Source organism: Myxine glutinosa, chromosome 9, assembly GCF_964187855.1.
Source record: "Myxine glutinosa chromosome 9, kmMyxGlut1.1, whole genome shotgun sequence".
In the NCBI taxonomy this organism is placed as follows: domain Eukaryota; kingdom Metazoa; phylum Chordata; class Myxini; order Myxiniformes; family Myxinidae; genus Myxine; species Myxine glutinosa.
This window is the reverse complement of record NC_136269.1, coordinates 7,090,694-7,112,640: the sequence shown is the minus strand read 5'-3', so window position 1 is coordinate 7,112,640 and position 21,947 is coordinate 7,090,694. Positions and strand designations below refer to the sequence as shown.

The 21,947-nt window shown below is 40.6% G+C and overlaps 1 long non-coding RNA gene across 1 annotated transcript in view; it reads left to right on the top strand.

Annotated features, from left to right (window-relative positions):
• LOC137418930 (uncharacterized) overlaps positions 1–19,523 on the top strand; it is a 48,259-nt gene extending 28,736 nt beyond the window's left edge. The window contains exons 2-3 of the long non-coding RNA XR_013624440.1: positions 18,688–18,764; positions 18,921–19,523. This is a non-coding gene — a long non-coding RNA (uncharacterized LOC137418930). The remainder of the gene's footprint in view (positions 1–18,687; positions 18,765–18,920) is intronic.
• The last annotated feature ends 2,424 nt before the right edge of the window (positions 19,524–21,947 follow it).

Genomic DNA, 21,947 nt, shown 5'->3' with positions numbered 1-21,947 from the left:
CTAGAACGGCGCTCAGTAGAGAGCATACCTCTGCTGGTGAACAGTTTACGTTTTGTATCTCAGAGTAGACCAGAAAATCACAATACAGAATTTATATGATGTAGAAACATTCTTCACCAAAATTGAATCGATTCTTCCTTGTCACACACACGACCTAACCTGTCCAACAAGTTTTGTCCAAATCCATCTGTAACTTTGAGATATCCTGCTATGTATCGTTTTTGGCCCCATCTCCCAATGTTGAAGAATCACTTAAAAATTAAATAATTCTCATATCCTAATCCATATTCAGATCTTCACCAAAATCTAATATATTTGTCCTTGTCAGACACCCAACCCTTCCACCAAGTTTCGTCCAAATCCGTCCACACCTTTTTGAGATATCCTGCTATGTATCGTTTTTGGCTCGCTCTCCCAATGGTGAAGAATCGCTTTAAAATTCTAGTAGCCGGATCCGAATCCGGATCTTCACCAAAATCTAATCATTTTGTCCTTGTCACATACGCTACATCTCTGCCAAATTTCGTCTGAATCCGTCCGCAACTTTTTGAGATATCTTGTTCACAAACGGACAGACCGACAAATGGACAGACAGACAAACAGACAGAAACTGGTGGTTCGTCCGTTGCGCGTGGTGAGGGACCGAAGTGCTCAACTCAGACGGAGCCACATGGGTTTATTCTCGGACCGAACACCATGCAAAGAAGACACAACAAATGAAATAGCACAATAATGAATTTAATGAAATAAAACATGGCAAATTAAAGGTTGATGTTACAGTTTGTGATACCAAAGTGTGTGTTAACAACCCCCCCCCCCCCCCTCACCACACCGTGGGTGTTCCACACCCCCATGGGTGACCCGTGTGTGTGTGTGTGTGTCTGTGTGTATATATGTGTCTGTGTGTATATATGTGTCTGTGTGTATATATGTGTCTGTGTGTATATATGTGTCTGTGTGTATATATGTGTCTGTGTGTATACATGTGTCTGTGTGTATACATGTGTCTGTGTGTATACATGTGTCTGTGTGTATACATGTGTCTGTGTGTATACATGTGTCTGTGTGTATACATGTGTCTGTGTGTATACATGTGTCTGTGTGTATATATGTGTCTGTGTAGGTGTGTGTGTGTGTGTGTGTGTGTGTGTGTGTGTGTGTGTGTGTGTGTGTGTGTGTATGTGTGTGTGTGTCCCACCCACTCTCCCTCGTAAGTGTGTTCCACTCTCCCTCGTAAGTGTGTGTTACCCACACCCCACGGGTGACCCACGGGTGACCCGACTAGTTATTTCATAAATGCGAATACAGATGGTAAACATTATTTTGTAAACAGGCTGGAGTTCCTCAAGGCAGTGTTCTGATCTTCATCAATGATCTCTCCGAGTCTCTGGGAAATCCTCTCTTTCCGCTCCATACCTCATCCATCAGATCGGCAGTCTGCAGCCTCCTCACTCTTCGCAGACCTGGATAATATCACAAACTGGTCAAACAAGTGGAACATGTCTTTCAATCCTGACAAATCTCACACTCTTACGATGTCTCTCCGAAAAGACCATCTGGATAACCCTCCCATCTACTTTCTCAATAATCCTCTCTCATAAGTTCTGTCGCTCAAGATTTTGCGTCTCACTATCTGCCATGATCTTTCCTGGGAAAACCACATTTCCAAGCTGGCCTCCAAAGCCAGTCGCTGACTGGGCATCCTCCATTGTGCAAAGTCCTTCCTTGGCACACCTGAGCTCCTCACCACAAATAAAGCTTTCATCCGCAGCTTGATTGAATACTGCTCTCCCCTCTGGGCTGGTGGTCCTGCCTCACACCTAGCTCGGCTCCACGCTGCAGAAACCAAAGCTTTCAGAATCATTGGTATCTCCCGTGATGAAGCTGATTCTGAGGGCCTTTCACTCTCTCATCGCAGGCAGGTTGGTGGTCTTTCCGTCTTCGACCAACTCCTCTCCAGCCTCGCTCCCCCAGCTCTGTCTGCTCTGTCCCCCAAAAATTCCTTCAGGTCGCACAAGATCTGCCAACAACCCTCTTCTGGTGAAACTGCCCAAATCAAGACTCTCTGCGCACCTTCACTCTTTCATTCCTCTTTTATCCCGCCTCTGTAACAAACTCCCTCACTCTCTTCAATCCCACTCCTCCCTCCAGGTCTTTAAAACAGCTGTTCACCACCATCTCTTGTCTTCCCCTATACAAAACCTTGATCTTTTCTACCCCTTTTAATTCACCCCAGATCCACCTTTTTGAAATAGGTCGGTATTATTTCTTTCCTGGAAGTCCGAGCAGTGTCCATTTGTTTTATACCTCTCCCACCCCACCTGCTGCCCCCTTTCCCTGTCCCCTCCCGCCAAGCCCTCTCCCTCCCACAGATCTCCTGATGTCCCTGTTCTCTTCCGTTGATGTGCTTGTGTGCTTCCCTCTCTCTCCTCATCTTGTCTCCCGCTCCCTTTATTATATGTTTTATGTGTCCGTTTATGTTTTTTGTGATTAATGTTGGCTCTTTCACGAGCCTCAATCATGTATTCAAAAAAAACCATAAATACATATAGTGAACATATTATTTTATAAACACCAATACAGATAGTAAACATTATTTTGCAAACACCAATACAGATAGTGACCATATTATTTTATAAACACCAATGCAGATGGTAAACATATTATTTTATAATTACCAATACAGATGGTAAATATTATTTTATAATTACCAATACAGATGGTAAACATATTATTTTATAAATACCAATACAGATGGTAAACATATTATTTTATAATTACCAATACAGATGGTAAACATATTATTTTATAACTACCAATACAGATGGTAAACATATTATTTTATAATTACTAATACAGATGGTAAACATAGTTTTATAATTACCAATACAGATGGTAAACATATTATTTAATAATTACTAATACAGATGGTAAACATATTGTTTTATAATTACCAATACAGATGGTAAACATATCATTTTATAATTACTAATACAGATGGTAAACATATCATTTTATAATTACCAATACAGATGGTAAACATATCATTTTATTATTACTAATACAGATGGTAAACATATTATTTTATAATTACTAATACAGATGGTAAACATATCATTTTATAATTACCAATACAGATGATAAACATATCATTATATAATTACTAATACAGATGGTAAACATATCATTTTATAATTACCAATACAGATGGTAAACATATTATTTTATAATTACTAATACAGATGGTAAACATATCATTTTATAATTACCAATACAGATGGTAAACATATCATTTTATAATTACTAATACAGATGGTAAACATATCATTTTATCTATCTATAATTCCAGTAATCTCTGTGTGTTTGTTTGTCTGTGACCGCTGTTTCTCGACAACTACGGGTCCGATATACTTTAAACTTGCCAGGTATATTGCTGGGGACCCGAGGATGTGCCTTTTCAAGGTTTCATATTAATCGGACAATTACTTACCGAGCTATGTCCAAAAAACGATTCAACCAATCAGAGAGCAGCGAGCTATCGCGTGTGCCGAACGTGGCGAACACACTCTGCCTCGGATGGCACATTTGAGAGCGTATTCATTTATTTCATGTTTGCAAACTATGTTGGCGCTATGTTGGCGTTAAACTATGTTTTAAAACTAATAAAAACGAATTTGCGATTCATCGTAACTGCGATATACGACCTTCCGGAGCTCCCGTGAGAGCGTGCGCCATTACGGATAGTAATTCAATTAAAAACATAAAAACATTGTCCCAATTCAGTCAGAGCGAAGGGCGTTGTTTTAAGCGAAGAGCGTTTTATTTTTCCCCTTAAATTCAGTCGCCGGACGGTGAAAGCTTTTTTTGGGGGGCAGCTACTGGCAGCCACGTTCGGCCAATCACAGGACACGTTGTTGTGTCGACGTGCCGTGTTGTTTTCCCTCGCGGTTTGGAATGTTTTTCCTTTTCATTTTTTTTCTCTTCTCTTTCTACTTGATGATGGTAGCAGTTCTGTACTCGCAAGCCGTTCGCCGTTCGCTTTGGCGTTGCGAATGGACCAAAACATTTCATGGAGCAAACCATTTCATGTAAAGCGTTCGCCGTTCGCTTTGGCGTTGCGAATGGACCAAAACATTTCATGGACCAAACCATTTCATGTAAATAGAGGGGGGGATATAATTTTAGATATAGATATAGTACGGGCATGCCCTAGCATGGGCATGAAAACATTTCATGGACCAAACCATTTCATGTAAATAGAGGGGGGGATTGTCACCGTACTCGCAAGCCGTTAGCTTTGGACCAAACCATTGCATGTAAATAGAGGGGGGGGGGATATACTTTTAGATATATATATATAGTACGGGCATGCCCTAGTATTTTATAATTACTAATACAGATAGCAAACATATTGTTTTATAATTGCTAATACAGATGGTAAACATATTATTTTATAATTACTAATACAGATAGTAAACATATTGTTTTATAATTACGAATACAGATGGTAAACATATTATTTTATAATTAGTAATACAGATAGTAAACATTATTTTATAATTACGAATACAGATGGTAAACATATTATTTTATAAATACCAATACAGATGGTAAACATATTATTTTATAATTAGTAATACAGATAGTAAACATTATTTTATAATTACAAATACAGATGGTAAACATATTATTTTATCATTACTAATACAGATAGTAAACATATTGTTTTATAATTACGAATACAGATGGTAAACATATTATTTTATCATTAGTAATACAGATAGTAAACATATTGTTTTATAATTACGAATACAGATAGTAAACATATTATTTTATAATTACTAATACAGATGGTAAACATATTATTTTATAAATACCAATACAGATATTTTTTTTTTTTTTTTTTTTGTGTACTGAGTCGAGGCTCGTGAAAGAGCTAACATTTATCAAACAAACAAGCAAACAAAGTATATAAAAAGGGGAGCGGTCGACAAGATGGGGAGAGAAGGGGAGGAAGCACACAAACACAACATTTGAGAGCAGGGACATCGGGAGATGTTTTTGGAGGGAGAGGGCCTGGGGGGAGGCAGGATAGGTATAAAACGCAAGGACACCAAGGACTTCCAGGAAAGAAGTCAAAAGTCACCTCAAAAAAGTGGATTTGGGGTGAAATTAGTGGGGGTAGAAAAGATCAAGGTTTTGGATTGGGGAAGATAAGAGATGGTGGTGAACAGCCGTTTTAAAGACCTGGAGGGAGGAGTGGGATTGAAGAAAGTGAGGGCGTTTGTTCCAGAGGCGGGAGAAAAGAGGAATGAAGGAGTGAAGGTGAGCAGAGAGTCTTGATTTTGGCAGTTTAACCATAAGAGGGTTGCAGGCAGATCTTGTGCGACCTGCAGGAATATTTGGGGGACAGAGCCCAGAGAGAGCTGGGGGAGCAAGGCCGGAGAGGAGTCGGTAGAAGACGGAAAGACCACCAACCTGCCTGCGGTGATTAAGTGAAAGGCCCTCGGAGATAGCGTCATCACGGGAGATTCCAATGATTCTGAACGCTTTGGGTTCAACAGCGTGAAGACGAGTTAGGTGTGAGGCAGGAGCACCAGCCCAGAGGGGAGAGCAGTACTCCATTGAGCTGCAGATGAAAGCCTTGTATGTGGTGAGGAGCTAGGTGTGCCAAGGAAGGACTTCGCACGACGGAGGATGCCCAGTCGGCGACTGGCTTTGGAGGCCAGCTTGGAAATGTGGTTTTCCCAGGAAAGATCGTGGCAGATAGTGAGACCCAAAAGCTTGAGTGACAGAACTTCTTGGAGAGGATTATTCAGAAAGTAGATGGGAGGGTTGTCCAGTCGGTCTTTTCGGAGAGACATCGTAAGAGTGTGAGATTTGTCAGGATTGAAAGACATGTTCCACTTGTTTGCCCAGTCTGTGATTTTGTCCAGGTCTGCAGAGAGTGAGGAGGCTGCAGACTGCCGATCTGAGGGATGAGGAATGGAGCGGCAGAGAGTGGAGTCATCAGCAAAGAGATAGAGAGGATTTTCAAGAGAGTCAGAGAGATCATTGATGAAGACCAGGAAAAGCACAGGGCCCAGAACACTGCCTTGGGGAACTCCAGCCTGAACAGGAAGAGGAGATGAGAGAAACCCATTCAGGGCCACACGTGGACGACGACTAGAGAGGAAGTCTGTCAGCCATGTGTGGAGATTTCCATGGATACCAAAGGAGAGTTTGATGAGCAGAGCGGGGTGCCAGACTGCATTGAAGGCACGTGATATGTCGAGGGAGACAGCTCTAATTTCCTGTTTGGCATTGAGGACCTCCATCCATTGTTGAGACAGCAGAGGCAGCATGTCCAGAGTAGAGTGACCTGGTCTGAAACCAAATTGATGATCAGAGATCAAGCCATTGGAGAAGAGGAAAGATTTCATATCCGAAGCAATGATGGATTCCATGACTTTGCTGATAATTGGGAGAAGGCTGATTGGTCTGTAGTTGCTAGGATGTGTTTTTGCACCTTTTTTGTGCAAAGCGGTGATGTTGGCTGATTTCCAAGCAGATGGCAGTTGAACTTGAGCAAAAGAGGGTGAAGAGAACAGAGAGAGGGAGTGAAAGATCGGAAGAACAGGATTTTAGGACCCGTGGGCTGATGCCGTCAGGTCCAGTTGCAGAATCAGAATCAGAGTCGAGGGTTGACAGAAACTTTTTCACCTTGTCAGGAGGAAAGGACACGGAGTCCTGGAGCAGCCTGGGTACGACTGGGTATGGTGGGTACAGAGAGGGATGGGTTTGGGACACAAAATTAGAGGCAAACACAGAGTGGAGGCATTCAGCTTTTTCACGTGCGGAGTCAGCTGTGTAGCCGTTTGAGGTAAGGGAGGGGATGGAGGGGGAACAAACACCAGAAACAGATTTGACCAGACGCCGCCAGGATTTGGAAGAGGGACACAGATAAGAGAGTTCGGTCTTGAGAACGGAGAGATATTGTTTCCTGGCACTCCTGAAGGTGGACACACACTTGTTTCGGGCTTTGTGAAAGGAAATGAGATTTCCTTCCGTTGGATTTGCTTTCCAGGAGACGAAGGCAAGTTGTTTCTGGGCAACAGCCTCATCACAAGATTCCGTGTACCATGGACGGGAGGAAGGGTATGACAACTGAAGACGAGATGGGATAAATCTGTGCATGAGAGAGAGCAATTTACTTTGGAAGAATTCCCAGGATGAGTTGATGTCAGAGGTGGTAGAGATGGGAGACCAGTCCAGATGATTGATGGCTGCTTGAAGACCGTGCCAGTTGGCGTGAGTGAAATGCCAGACTCGACGACGCTGAGCAGGCTCCCTGAGAATGGTCAGAGAGATGTCCACTTTAACAAGGAGATGACCAGATGATCCGATTGGAGCAGAAGAAGAGCAGCAGACATTTTCAGGGAAGTTAGTCATAACCAAGTCCAGAAGAGAAGATGCTCCGTTGACTGAGATCCGGGTCGGGAAATTGACAGATTGTGTCAGTCCCAGTGAGTCGCAGAAGTCCTTTGCTGAGGAGCCATGGCTGGTGAGAGAGGTACCCACACCCAGCCAACTGGCATGGTGACAATTGAAATCACCACATATGAGGAAGAGAGAGTTGGGATGAGTAGATAGAAGTTGGTCCATATCATCAGACAGCGAGATGTAGATGGAGTCATCACTGTTTGGTGGACGGTACAACACACATATGAACAAGAGGTGGGAGCAAAGTTGAAGCCGTAGCCAGAGGTATTCCTGGGGGTGAGGTGGAGAGAGTGCAGTGCAGGGCGAGTGAGGAAGAGAGTTTTTGATAAAGATAGCAACCCCACCTCCAGGACGAAGCTCAGGTCTATCATACCGGAGGAGGGAGTAACCCAGGAGAGATACTAAGGAATCAGAGACATCATGAAGGAGGAAAGTTTCTGTTAAGCAGATCACGTCTGGTTTGACAGAAGCAACCTGTATGGAGAGATCAGTTAAGTTTGAACGAAGGCCCCGGATGTTTGAGGTCCACACCGTTAATGAAGAGGAAGGGGGAGCATCGGATACAGAATGGGGGAGGAGGGGTAGGGTAAGATGTGGAAGAGGTGGAAGAGGTAGGGAGAGCAGTTGAAGGTGTGTCAGAGATTTCAGAATAGCTCGGAGAAAGGGAAGGATGGGGCAGCCAAAAGGTTTGATGGTGATTGGGTGAGGCACAATGAGGTGTTATTTGAGGAGGGGGAAGAGCGAGGCAGAAGGTTGGGGGAGATGGAGGTGAGAGTTGAAAGGGGGAAGAAGTGGGGAGGACGCTTTGAAGGGGAGTGAGAGGGGGGAAATTGAGAAGAAATGAGGGTGGGGAGATTTGAAGGGGAGGGGCGAGGGGGAGTTTGGGAGGGAAGGGACAAGGGGAGGGATTTGAAAGGGATTGGATATGGGGGAGATTTGGAGGGGAGGGGTGAGGGAGGAGTCTAGTAGGGGAGGGCTGAGGGGGAGTCTTGGAGGGGAGGGGTGATGGGGAAGATTTGGAGGGGAGGGGTGATGGGGAAGATTTGGAGGGGAGGGGTGAGATTGGATTTTAGAGAGTGTACAATTAATGGGAAACGAACATTTATTGCAAAATGAGTTTCTTGTGACCTTCGAGTTAAAAATACGTTTAAGGACGCTGGATGGAGGCTGGAGTGCAGGAGAGTTTAGGGAATGTAGAAAAAAGGCACTATAGGAGATGGAATTTTTTTTGGGGATGAATAGATTTGGTGAGCAAGTCGAAAGCAGCCTTTTAAAGAAGAAGAAGAAAAAGGTGTTATAATATATGACGGAATACAGAACTTGAGGGGAAAGTGTAAACATTGAAGGTTAATAACAGTGAAAACTATCTGGGGAAATGGGGGAGAAACACGTGGTCGAAGAACGAACGAACAAACGAACGAATAAGAATGAATAAACGAATGAGAACAAAGAATAAGAACAGAGAAGGAAATGTTTTTTTTTGTTTTTTTTGAGTTGAGATTTACACTAGGAAGTAGGCTATGGGGTGAAAAGACTGGGAAAAGCAGAGAACGAAAGTTATTGGAGCACAAACGGCGGACCGCTGAGAGAAAAACAAAGCCTCAAGGTTGTACACTGTACAAGGCCTCAAGACACGACACAAATTAACACGATTTTCAATGCAGGTATGAAAGATTTGCACCGAAAATCTTCCTCGGGACACAATATACGTACACACACCATAAAATAAATACAGTAATGACGAAAATACAAATGGGAACAATTACTTAACTTCAATTTCAAATCGCTCACGACGCCGCAAAGGCCTTGCTCGCGATGCGGCAAACAGACGATTAATTTATGAAAGATAAACACCGAGAAACTTCCAAGGTGCACACTATAACTTCACACACCAAAAGATAAATACAGTTTCGACAAAATACAATTGTGAACAGACTTAACTTTGAAAACGTGGAGACCGTGTGGAGCTTCGAAAATCCCTGCCGCCGTCTCCAAGATCTCGCGAGATCTCAATGGTAAACATATTATTTTATAATTACCAATACAGATGGTAAACATATTATTTTATAATTACCAATACAGATGGTAAACATATTATTTTATTATTACCTATACAGATGGAAAACATGATTTTATAATTACGAATACAGATAGTAAACACATTATTTTATTATTGCTAACACAGATAGTAAACATTTTATAATTACTAATACAGGTAGTAAACATATTATTTTATATTTACAAATACAGATGGTAAGCATATTATTTTATAATTAATGATAGATAGCAAACATATTATTTTATATTTATGAATACAGATGGTAAACATATTATTTTATAATTACTAACACAGATAGTAAACATATTATTTTATATTTACAAATACAGATGGTAAGCATATTATTTTATATTTATTAATGCAGATGGCAAACATATTATTTTATAATTACTAATACAGATGGTAAACATATTATTTTATATTTACGAATACAGATGGTAAACATATTATTTTATATTTACGAATACAGATGGCAAACATATTATTTTATAATTACTAATACAGATGGTAAACATATTATTTTATAATTACTAATACAGATGGTAAACATATTGTTGTGGTTCTGTCGCCGGCCATCTCCCCTTATCAAGGGGGGATTAATCCCCTTGTTTTTACTGACCTGGCGCGAACCGAGACCTATTACGTCCCTTCCGGACAGTGCAAAATAGGGTTTCGGGAACAAATTCTCGCTCATACCTAAGTACTCGCGCTGCCCTGGAAGCGAGGAAACAAGCCTCGCACGAACCACTTGAGGTTGGAATACGCCGAGCGGTTTGCGTACACGTGATCCGCGCAGTTATAATTAATGGACCCCGATTTGAGCGATCTTATTCGTGCCACGCTTAGTCAATGGAGAAATCACGGGAACGATCGAATTCAGAAGAAAGGAAGAACAGATTGATTTTATGGTTATCACACGTATATACAGTTCAGGACGAAGAGACACAGGGAAATCCTTATACAGTCTTATTCTTAATTCCAAAGACAACGGGCCCGTCTCACACACTCACACGGGGTATTGCAGATGGTCAGGTGTTCCCCAGCGCGTCCAAGGATGGTTCTCGTTCAGCTCTCCACGGTCCCCGGCACGTCCGCGAAGATGGGGATCGGCGAAGACAAGGCTACGTAGCGCGTCTCTTGAGCAAAGGCGATATATCGGGGCAAACGGAGGGACGGCTTTTACGGCAAAGGCGGGACGGCTTTTATGGCGAAGGGCGGTTATGCAGCCTCGTTCACTCGCTTGGCTTGAATGCTCAAATTCGTTATAAACCGCGCCTGGCTGCGCCCGCGTATCTCTAGCGGCCACCTCTTCTTCCTCAACCCTTGTGTTGGTTAGCGCACGCGTTCTTATTCGATCGTCAAGTTCAACAAGCCGTACAATGCAAGCCCTCTCTCTCTCCTTTGCAAGTCCTCTTCCCCCGGCAAGTCCTCTTCCCCCGGCAAGTCCTGTTGAGGGCTTTGCGCATCGGGTTATATAGGCCCGCCCTGCGAGCCTTCTGGAACTCACCAGACTCTTCTCACAACGCCCTCTGACACAACCACCTCTGAGCTCTGATTGGTGGCTCATGCTTACCGTTATCGCCTCTGCCGCCCCCGACCTCAATGCCGCCCCCATCTTTTTAGGCCTACCTCGTGTTAACTCGACTAGTGAGTAAGCAAAGGGCAGCGAAAATGGATTGCGCCTACTGAGGTAGAATGGTTTGCCGAAGTAGGACCTATTCTCCTGTCTTTACACAACGCAGGATTAACACTGGAAAGGGCCTACTCTCACACATACCAAGAAATAACTATACCACAAATGAGGCTACATGTTACTTGTGTGACTATCTATGGGGGACAACCTTTAACCTTTATTGAGCTCACTGTACACATCTCAAAACCGTAGCAATATTATTTTATAATTACTAATACAGATGGTAAACATATTATTTTATAATTACTAATACAGATAGTAAACATATTATTTTATAATTATTAATACAGATGGTAAACATATTATTTTATAATTACTAATACAGATAGTAAACATATTATTTCATAATTACTAATACAGATAGTAAACATATTATTTTATAATTACTAATACAGATAGTAAACATATTATTTTATAATTACTAATGCAGAGAGTAAACATATTATTTGATAAATACGAATACAGATGGTAAACATATCGTTTTATAAATACTAATACAGGCGGGAAACATATTGTTTTATAAATACTAATACATATGGTAAACATTATTTTATAATTACTAATACAGATGGTAAACATATTATTTTATAATTACTGACAGATAGTAAACATTATTTTGTAAACACCAATACAGACAGTAAACATATTATTTTATAAACACCAATGCAGATAGTAAACATATTATTTTATAATTACTAATACAGATGGTAAGCATATTATTTTATAATTACTAATACAGATGGTAAAAATATTATTTTATAATTACTAATGCAGATGGTAAACATATTATTTTATAATTACCAATACAGACAGTAAACATTCTTTTATAATTACGAATACAGATGGTAAACATATTATTTTATAATTACCAATACAGATAGTAAACATTCTTTTATAATTACGAATACAGATGGTAAACATATTATTTTATAATTACCAATACAGATAGTAAACATTATTTTATAATTACGAATACAGATGGTAAACACATTATTTTATAATTACTAATACAGATAGTAAACATATTATTTTATAATTGCTAATACAGATGGCAAACATATTATTTTATAATTACCAATACAGATGGTAAACATATTATTTTATAATTACCAAAACAGATGGTAAACATTATTTTATAATTACCAATACAGATAGTAAACATATTATTTTATAATTACGAATACAGATGGTAAACATATTAGTTTATAATTACTAATACAGATGGTAAACATATTATTTTATAATTACTAATACAGATGGTAAACATATTATTTTATAATTACCAATACAGATAGTAAACATTATTTTATAATTACGAATACAGATGGTAAACATATTATTTTATAATTACCAATACAGATAGTAAACATTATTTTATAATTACTAATACAGATGGTAAACATATTATTTTATAATTACCAATACAGATAGTAAACATTATTTTATAATTACTAATACAGATAGTAAACATATTATTTTATAATTACTAATACAGATGGCAAACATATTATTTTATAATTACCAATACAGATGGTAAACATATTATTTTATAATTACCAAAACAGATGGTAAACATTATTTTATAATTACCAATACAGATAGTAAACATATTATTTTATAATTACGAATACAGATGGTAAACATATTAGTTTATTATTACTAATACAGATGGTAAACATTATTTTATAATTACCAATACAGATAGTAAACATATTATTTTATAATTACGAATACAGATGGTAAACATATTATTTTATAATTACCAATACAGATAGTAAACATATTATTTTATAATTACTAATACAGATGGTAAACACATCGCACGTGACAAAGTCGAATGCCTCAACTCTGTGTTTGCCTCAAAATCTTGTGTCCCAAACCCATCTCTCTCTGTTCCCACCCTTCCCAGTCAAACCCAACTGCTCCTGGACTCTGTGTCCTCTCCTGACAAGGTGGAGGAGTTTTTGTCTAACCTCAACTCTGATTCTGCAACTGGACCAGACGGCATCAGCCCACGGGTCCTAAAATCCTGCTCTGCTGCTCTATCTCACCCTCTCTCTGTCCTTTTCACCCTCTCTTTTACTCAAGGTCATCTGCCATCATCCTGGAAATAAGCAAACATTACCGCTTTACACAAAAAAGGTGCAAAAACAGATCCTTGCAACTACAGACCAATCAGCCTGCTCCCAATTATCAGCAAAGTCATGGAATCCATCATTGCTTCGGATATGAAATCTTTCCTCTTCTCCAACGGCTTGATCTCTGATCATCAATTTGGTTTCAGACCAGGTCACTCTACTCTGGACATGCTGCTTCTGCTGTCTCAACAATGGATGGAGGTCCTCAATGCCAAACAGGAAATCAGAGCTGTCTCCCTCGACATATAACGTGCCTTCGATACGGTCTGGCACCCAGCTCTGCTCACCAAACTCTCCTCCTATGGTATCCATGGAAATCTCCATGCATGGCTTGCGGACTTCCTCTCTGGTCATAGTCAACGTGTGGCCCTGAATGGATTTCTCTCAACTCCCCTTCCTGTTCAGGCTGGAGTTCCCCAAGGCAGTGTTCTGGGCCCTGTGCTTTTTCTGGTCTTTATCAATGATCTCTCCGACTCTCTGGAAAATCCTCTCTATCTCTTTGCTGATGACTCCACTCTCTGCCGCTCCATTCCTCTTCCCTCAGATCGGTAGTCTGCAGCCTCCTCACTCTCTGAAGACTTGGACAAAATCACAGACTGGTCAAACAAGTGGAACATGTCTTTCAATCCTGACAAATCTCACACTCTTACTTTGTCTCTCCGAAAAGATCGACTGGACAACCCTCCCATCTACTTTCTCAACAATCCTCTCCAAGAAGTTCTGTCGCTCAAGCTTTTGGGTCTCACTATCTGCCATGATCTTTCTTGGGAAAACCACATTTCCAAGCTGGCCTCCAAAGCCAGTCGCCGACTGGGCAATGGGCATCCTCCGTCGTGCGAAGTCCTTCCTCGGCACACCTGAGCTCCTCACCACATACAAGGCTTTCATCCGCAGCTCAATGGAATACTGTTCTCCCCTATGGGCCGGTGCTCCTGCCTCACACCTAGCTCGGCTTCACGCTGTCGAAACCAAAGCTTTCAGAATTATTGGAATCTCCTGCGATGAAGCTATCTCTGAGGGCCTTTCACGCACTCACCGCAGGCAGGTAGGTGGTCTTTCTGTCTTCTACCGACTCCTCTCCGGCCTTGCACCCCCAGCTCTCTCTGTGCTCTGTCCCCCAAATATTCCTACAGGTCGCACAAGATCTGCCAGCAACCCTCTGATGGTTAAACTGCCGAAATCTCGGCTCTCTGCTCACCTTCACTCTTTCATTCCTCTTTTCTCCCGCCTCTGGAACAAACTCCCTCACTCCCTTCAATCCCACTCGTCCCTCCAGGTCTTTAAAACAGCTGTTCACCACCATCTCTTATCTTCCCCCATCCAAAACCTTGATCTTTTCTACCCCCGCTAATTCACCCCAGATCCACCTTGTTTGAAATTCCAACTTCTTTCCTGGAAGTCCTGGCAGTGTCCATATGTTTTATACCTCTCCCACCCCCCCCCCCCCTTCCCATGCCCCCACCCCAATGCCCTCTCCCTCTCACAGATCTCTCGATGTCTCCATGTCTCTCGGTCCCTGCTCTCAAATGTTGTGTTTGTGTCCTTCCTCCTCTCTCCCCATCTTGTCTACCGCTCCCGATGTTATATGTTTTATGTGTCGGTTTGTCTTTCTGTGTGATTAATGTTCGCTCTTTCACGAGCCTCGATCTTGTATACAAAAACAAAACAAAAAAAAAACATATTATTTTATAATTACTAATACAGATAGTAAACATATTATTTTATATTTACGAATACAGATGGTGTTGAAGAACAATTTTTTGTACATAAACAAAGTCATGAACACTTGTAAATATTTTAATAACACTGGGAAAAATACTCATTTGATTACAACACAAATACATTATAGAACTCACAGCACAGGATTCACAGCACAGGATTCACAGCACAGGATTCACAGCACAGGACCTGGGTCGGAAATGAGCATTCTTCACCGATTGCGCGAACCTAGCTCATTCTATATCATTTTGAACAATAGGGGAATGATGACTGTGTCTCCAACGTAGGAGGGGATATGGGGGAGGAGATCGGGGGCCGAGGGATTCCGATAAGGGGTTAGGGAGGGGTAGACGGGGATCACTGATTACTAGTCTTCCTGGCGCCATGAGGGTCTGCTTTCCATCGCAGAACTCACAGCTGTCCAGTGGCCGCTCAGTCTTCCTACTCAAACTGCACGTTTTGAGAACCCATTTGATCTTAAAATAAATTACGATTTAACTTTTGCCTATACAGATGGGATGCCGGTGATAACTCACTAGCCCTCCTCACACACATGTATGTCCTTTTATAATTCCACAATATACATACATCCTTAATAATATAATTACTCCTTTCCTACAAGGTCATTATGAACTTATAGCATAGTGCTATTAAGATTCAGCAAATAACTAAACTATTTCTATCTCATTGTCATTTTATTAATTAAGTGGGTCAGGGACAAGTTTGAATTTGACTGCCTGCGATAACTCGCCGACCCGAACAAATATAGAGGTCTTCTATAATTCCTCAATTTTTTTTTTTTGTTTAAATTAAAACAATTAATTTAAATAACTACCTACAAGGTACTCAAATTACAAATTGTTTATATGTACCATTAATCTAAACATCAATTGCAAAATACTCAAACTACAAATTTGGTAATCCAATTTTCAATACCAAAGGCATACACCGTCATCCTGGAAGAATCTGATCATAAAACATTTCTTTGTTCGTTGACTCTTTCCATGTTGATAATTCAGTTCATTTCATTTGCATCACAAATATCTCTGCAAACAAACTTCACCTTCACCAAGACACAACAATTTTAATTTACCATTTTAAAATAATAAAGCATCTGCAACATTTGGCAATTATTCTTCGAAAATACGTTTTGCTTCAGAACAAATGTTGACTTTCTATTTGAAAAGAAGAGGCTGATCACTTTTGTTTGAAATTCAAATATGAAACATTTTCTTCTGATGTCTTCATAGCACCTACACTATTTCGCGTAGGGTTTCCGCTGTTGTGATAGCTGGGCGGAGTCATAAACTGACCCTGCTCTGCATGTAGCATCCTTGCCACTCTTGCTGTGAGCCATAGTAGATTTGAACAAGGCCTTCGTCCAGTTGTAGTTGACTTGCCTCCTCACTCATCGTGAGTGGCCAGCAAGTATTGATGTGATGTTGGTTGACCAGCAAGATGTGGAACAGAGATGCCAGATGCATTCACAACGATGTTAGGACCATGGTGTTCAAGTTCTCCATGGTCCATACCAGTAGCAACCAGCAGAATCGTGCACAGCCATTGTAGAGGAAGAAGCACAGCCGTCCACTTACAGCTCCGCGCTGGTTCCCCGGAAGTTGGTGGAGCAATGACACAAGTCACCGCATCCAGTAGAAGTTGCAGGTAAGATGTCGTCGTCCCGCAATTGCTGACGTGATGAATGTTCGAGGCATTCGAACAGAAGCAAGTGATCGCTTTTCTTCCATACGTTGCAGTGTGATCCAGGCAAGCGGTCACATAAATTTTCCTTGGTAAAGGTAAGCATCCGTTTCCAATCTTGCAAAGGAGAATGCCTTCATCATTCTTTGAGAAGGAGAGTGTATGCCAAGAAAACCAAAGAAGTACATATGTGGATACCAAAATATTTTTTAATTTCGATGATTATCTTGAAGAAATGGTGCATTATTTTAAAAAAGTGCAAGGGTGCCAATATTTTTGGCTACGACTGTATGCCCGACCGATCCAGAATAAGTTGCAGTTTCTGTAACTTATCATAAAAAAGCAATGCACCAAGTTTCATTTCAATATGTTACAGGGTAAGGGGAAAAAAAAGTCTGGAAAATTGATCCTTGTATAATGCATGATATTTTCCAATTGTCCAAAAAGGGCATAACTCTGAAAAATTGACGAAACACCCTGAAACTCAAACTTGTTCTGTAACCGATCATAACGAGATGGTATTCATAGAATACTTACCCTGCGCAGTCACCTTGGTGCGAGCCAACTCTGTTTTTGAAGTGTTTTTCTTCTTTGATCCAACCTCTGCGAGATCACGTGAGCGATAAAATCATAAATTAATATTCTGTAATATAATTGTTGCGTAGATCACGCTCAATAAATTTCAAACTGATCAGACGAAGTGTTGTCCCTGTCAAATTATGACATCATAATTACGACACCAATTACCTCATCGTTCACAGCACTTCTTCCCCATGTGTAGTTCTTTACAATGACCCATTTTTCAATTTTTTCCATGGAGCGATTTTGGAGATAAAGAGGTGGAACGATTTTCCAAGGTGGTGTCTGTGCCACGTGACATATGACGTCATAATTATGAATTTTAAAAATGATACAGGCGGAGGTGCTCCTATGGTAAAAATTTCGTGTCAATCGGACCAATGTTTGCCGAGAAAAATGAATTTTTAAAATGCAGACACACCACATGTATGCATCCGAATGCCTCACCCTGCTTTTCGCTTCGTGAGCGCAGGGTAATAAAGCCATGTAACATGCTTCAGTTGAATATGTTAACGGGTATGAGAAAAAGGTCTGAAAAACCACATGTGGGATGGACAGACCGATGGAGAGCAAACCTAAAATCCCCGCCGGTGAAACCCGTAGGGGACTAATAAGTGCAGAAGAGATCTTCAGCCGAATAGACAGTGATATGACCAGAGGACAAAGCCCGAGTTAAGATGGTAGTAAAACAAGGGTCTTTCACTCAGAGATTTGTTAATGCGTCAGTGAAACACTTCCTGAAAAGGGAGTGCTTTCAAATAGAGCGGGTAAGATTGAACTAGAAAAAATGGGGATAGAGGGGCACATGGATGTTGGCAGGTAGATGGCTGATATATATTGATGGATGATTGGATACCCATGTATTGATTGTTTCTATGAATATTCTATGTAAGTATTTTATGAATACCATCTAGTTATGATAGGTTACAGAACAAGTTTGAGTTTCAGGGCGTTTCGGCTGTGAGAGGGTCTCGTGAAACGGTGAATTTGTCAGTGTTTGTTCATTCCTCATCCTACAACCATGTTCATCTCTTACCTCTTTACCCCAAAAATTGTGCATATTCGTATTGGTCTGCCAACCCGATCATGAACAGCCCCTCTCGGACCCGCTTCCCAACCTTTGACCCTGTAGCACGATGGGTTGCTAAGCAACCACAGACGCTATCTGAGGTGATCAACTGAGGTATGGAACGCTGACAGAATCAGATGCAGAACTTGGGTGTGGATTAATCTTGGGGGTAGGCAGAGGGAGGAGTGGAGTCATGTTTGCATACTTATTATGTCGATCGGCCCTAATATGCTTGTTTCTTCTTTAGGGCACCAGATTCTGCTCCTCTTAAGAGCAAAATGATTTATGCAAGTTCGAAAAGTGTGATAAAAAGGAAATTCACAGGTATGTAAAATCCAACTCTCATGAATTGTTTTCAGTTATTTCATTGTTGATAAGTGATGCATAGTTTTTACTGAGTGGTTGGTGTGCTGGGAGTCCTGGAATTCAGACCAATTCCTAACAGATTACTTGCCTATGGCCATCGATCTCATATTATAGGCATCAAGCACGAATGGCAGGTGAACGGGCTGGATGATATTCAGGATCGCTGTGCTCTCGCAGAAAAGCTAGCCTGTAATAAGGTCGTGTCTCTAGAAGGAAAACCCATCTGAGGTCTTCACCTCGATTCTGCATTTGCACCGAACCGCATTCCAGCTGGACACGGTGCACGTGGGATCGTGATATCGGTACATCTATGGCTTGTGATTTATGTTGTAAGAAAGCGCAGGCTCGACCTTCCTGCTGCCTGGTAGAGGCTGCCACGTGCCGTCCATTGCTCGTTGTCTTCCTGTCAGCCGGCTGTAAAAGCCAAAGGAGACCAAAGGTGTCCCTTTGCCATTGGACGTTTCAACAAACTTTCAATGCATGTTGTGTCTGCACCAACTTTATATACAGCAAAATTTTCCAACGTTTTGTTGTTGCTCAATGTAGAAAAAGCCAGATTTCGCCCCCCCCCCCTCCCCACCTCCTTCTCCGATATTCTGAACAGGATATGCAGTGATTGAATTTGTGGAGAGTTGTAGAAGTAGAAATATAAATTAATGTTTTCTACCGATCAGCGTGTACCTGATTCAACATTGCAATAAATCTCAGCTGACAGTTCCTTTTGTGAAATGCGGGTTTTCAAACAAATTGTGAAATATTTATAACCTGTGTAGAAGATTTCAGTGTTTATCAAATGATTATATGAACAGATTTTCTTGATCACCACGAGTGGAGCCTTCAATAAAACGGGGATTTCTCTAAATGTGTTTGCGTAATGGTGGACTGATCTTTTTGTCCCAATAATGTTACTCAAGTACTTCTTCCACTCAGGTCTTCAATTACGGGCACATTTAAAACATTTTTTAAATGAAACTTTGTCTATAAAATCAACATCAGGGGATACCTGAAATATGTTGTAGTTTTTTCGGGATTTGACTCCCAGTTTATGCCCCAAGGGGTGGAGACTTGGGGTCACTGGGGTCAAAACGGAAGATGTTTTTTTTAAATCAAAATTTGATCTTGTGTCATTTCTGGTGGAACTTTAAGCCATTTTTAAACTTTGCTTTAGTTGGGAAGCGTGGGGATTTGCGATGGCGTGCCATCTTCTTCGATCTTGTTTCATTTGTGATTACATTGGCAGATATAGTGGAAATCGGGCAAGGATCATGAAGGAGTGAGGTAAGCATTTCGGAATGACGTAATGAGTAAGGATCGGTGGATTTGGGAAGACCACGCAGTGCAAATTTCACTGTGGGTTAGACTGGAGCGGAAGGTCACGATGGGTCAGCGAGCAGGAACCCGGAGAACACAAGGAGGAGCCGCAATGGGGGTGAGGTGAGGAAGGTGGGAGTTGACGAAGGTCTAATGGGCATTGGGTGGGTGTTATTGAAGGTGTTATGAGGTGGAGTGGCGAGGGGGGGTCCTCTAAGATTTAATGAAGCTGTGAAATAGGGGGCACGAAAAACAACCGTCTGAACAAAGAGCAGCAGCTGCAACCGTCCTGCCGACATTGCGGGTTGCGGCAATCGCATTCCCAGATGTCTACCTGAGCTGTTCCCATTACCACCAAGTGTTTTGTCTGTCGACTGTTTCCGAACTCAAATGTTTTGAGAACGGCCGTATGACTGTGCTCCCAAGTGAATGTGACCATTTCTCTCTCCCACCGGTTCAGCTGCAGTTCGGACTGCGCATTAAATGGTTGTGGTACTGTGGTTAGAGGGTGGGGTTGATGGATTTTGGGGAATAAGTGATTTTTCAACCAGACTGAAATAAAACAAGAACGGCACTCGGTGGAGCGCATACCTCCGCCAAGGTGAACAGTTTCCATTTTATATGCCACTGATACGCGGGAGCTGAATCAAAATGTAATCGGCTTGTTTGTGTCACCGACCCAACTCATCCACCACATTTTGTCATAATCCGTCCACCACATTTTGTCATAATCCGTCCACAACATTTTAAATATAATGCGAAATAATATTGGACATACTTTATCGATGTACTCACATTCTAATTGCACATACTTTATAGATGTACTGACATTCCAATTGTACATCATTTGTAGACATAGTCACATTCTAATTGTACAGACTTTTAGACTTGCTCACATTCTAATTGTACATACTTTATAGACTTACTCACATTCTAATTGTACATACTTTGTAGACTTACTCACATTCTAATTGTACATAATTTATAGACTAACTCACATACTAATTGTACATGATTTATAGACTTACTCACATTCTAATTGGACAGACTTTGTAGACTTACTTACATTCTAATTGTACATACTTTATAGACTAGCTCACATTCTAATTGTGCAGAATTTATAGACTTGCTCACATTCTAATTGTACATACTTTATAGACTAGCTCACATTCTAATTGTGCAGAATTTATAGACTTGCTCACATTCTAATTGTACAGACTTTATAGATTTACTCACATTCTAATTGTACAGACGTTATAGATGTAATCGCATTATAATTGTACATACTTTGTCGACTTACTCGCATTCTAACTGTACAGACTTTGTGCACATAGTCACATTCTAATTGTGCAGACTTTATAGCCTAGCTCACATTCTAATTGTACATAATTTATAGACTAACTCACATACTAATTGTACATACTTTATAGACTTACTCACATTCTAATTGTGCAGACTTTATACACGAGCTCACATTCTAATTGTACATAATTTATAGACTAACTCACATACTAATTGTACATACTTTATAGACTTACTCACATTCTAATTGTACATAATTTATAGAATTACTCACATTCTAATTGTACATAATTTATAGACTTACTCACATTCTAATTGTACAGACTTTATAGATGTACTTGCATTCTAATTGTACATAATTTGTAGACTTACTTACATTCTAATTGTACATAATTTATAGACTTACTCACATTCTAATTGTACATAATTTATAGAATTACTCACATTCTAATTGTACATAATTTATAGACTTACTCACATTCTAATTGTACATACTTTGTAGACTTACTCACATTCTAATTGTACATA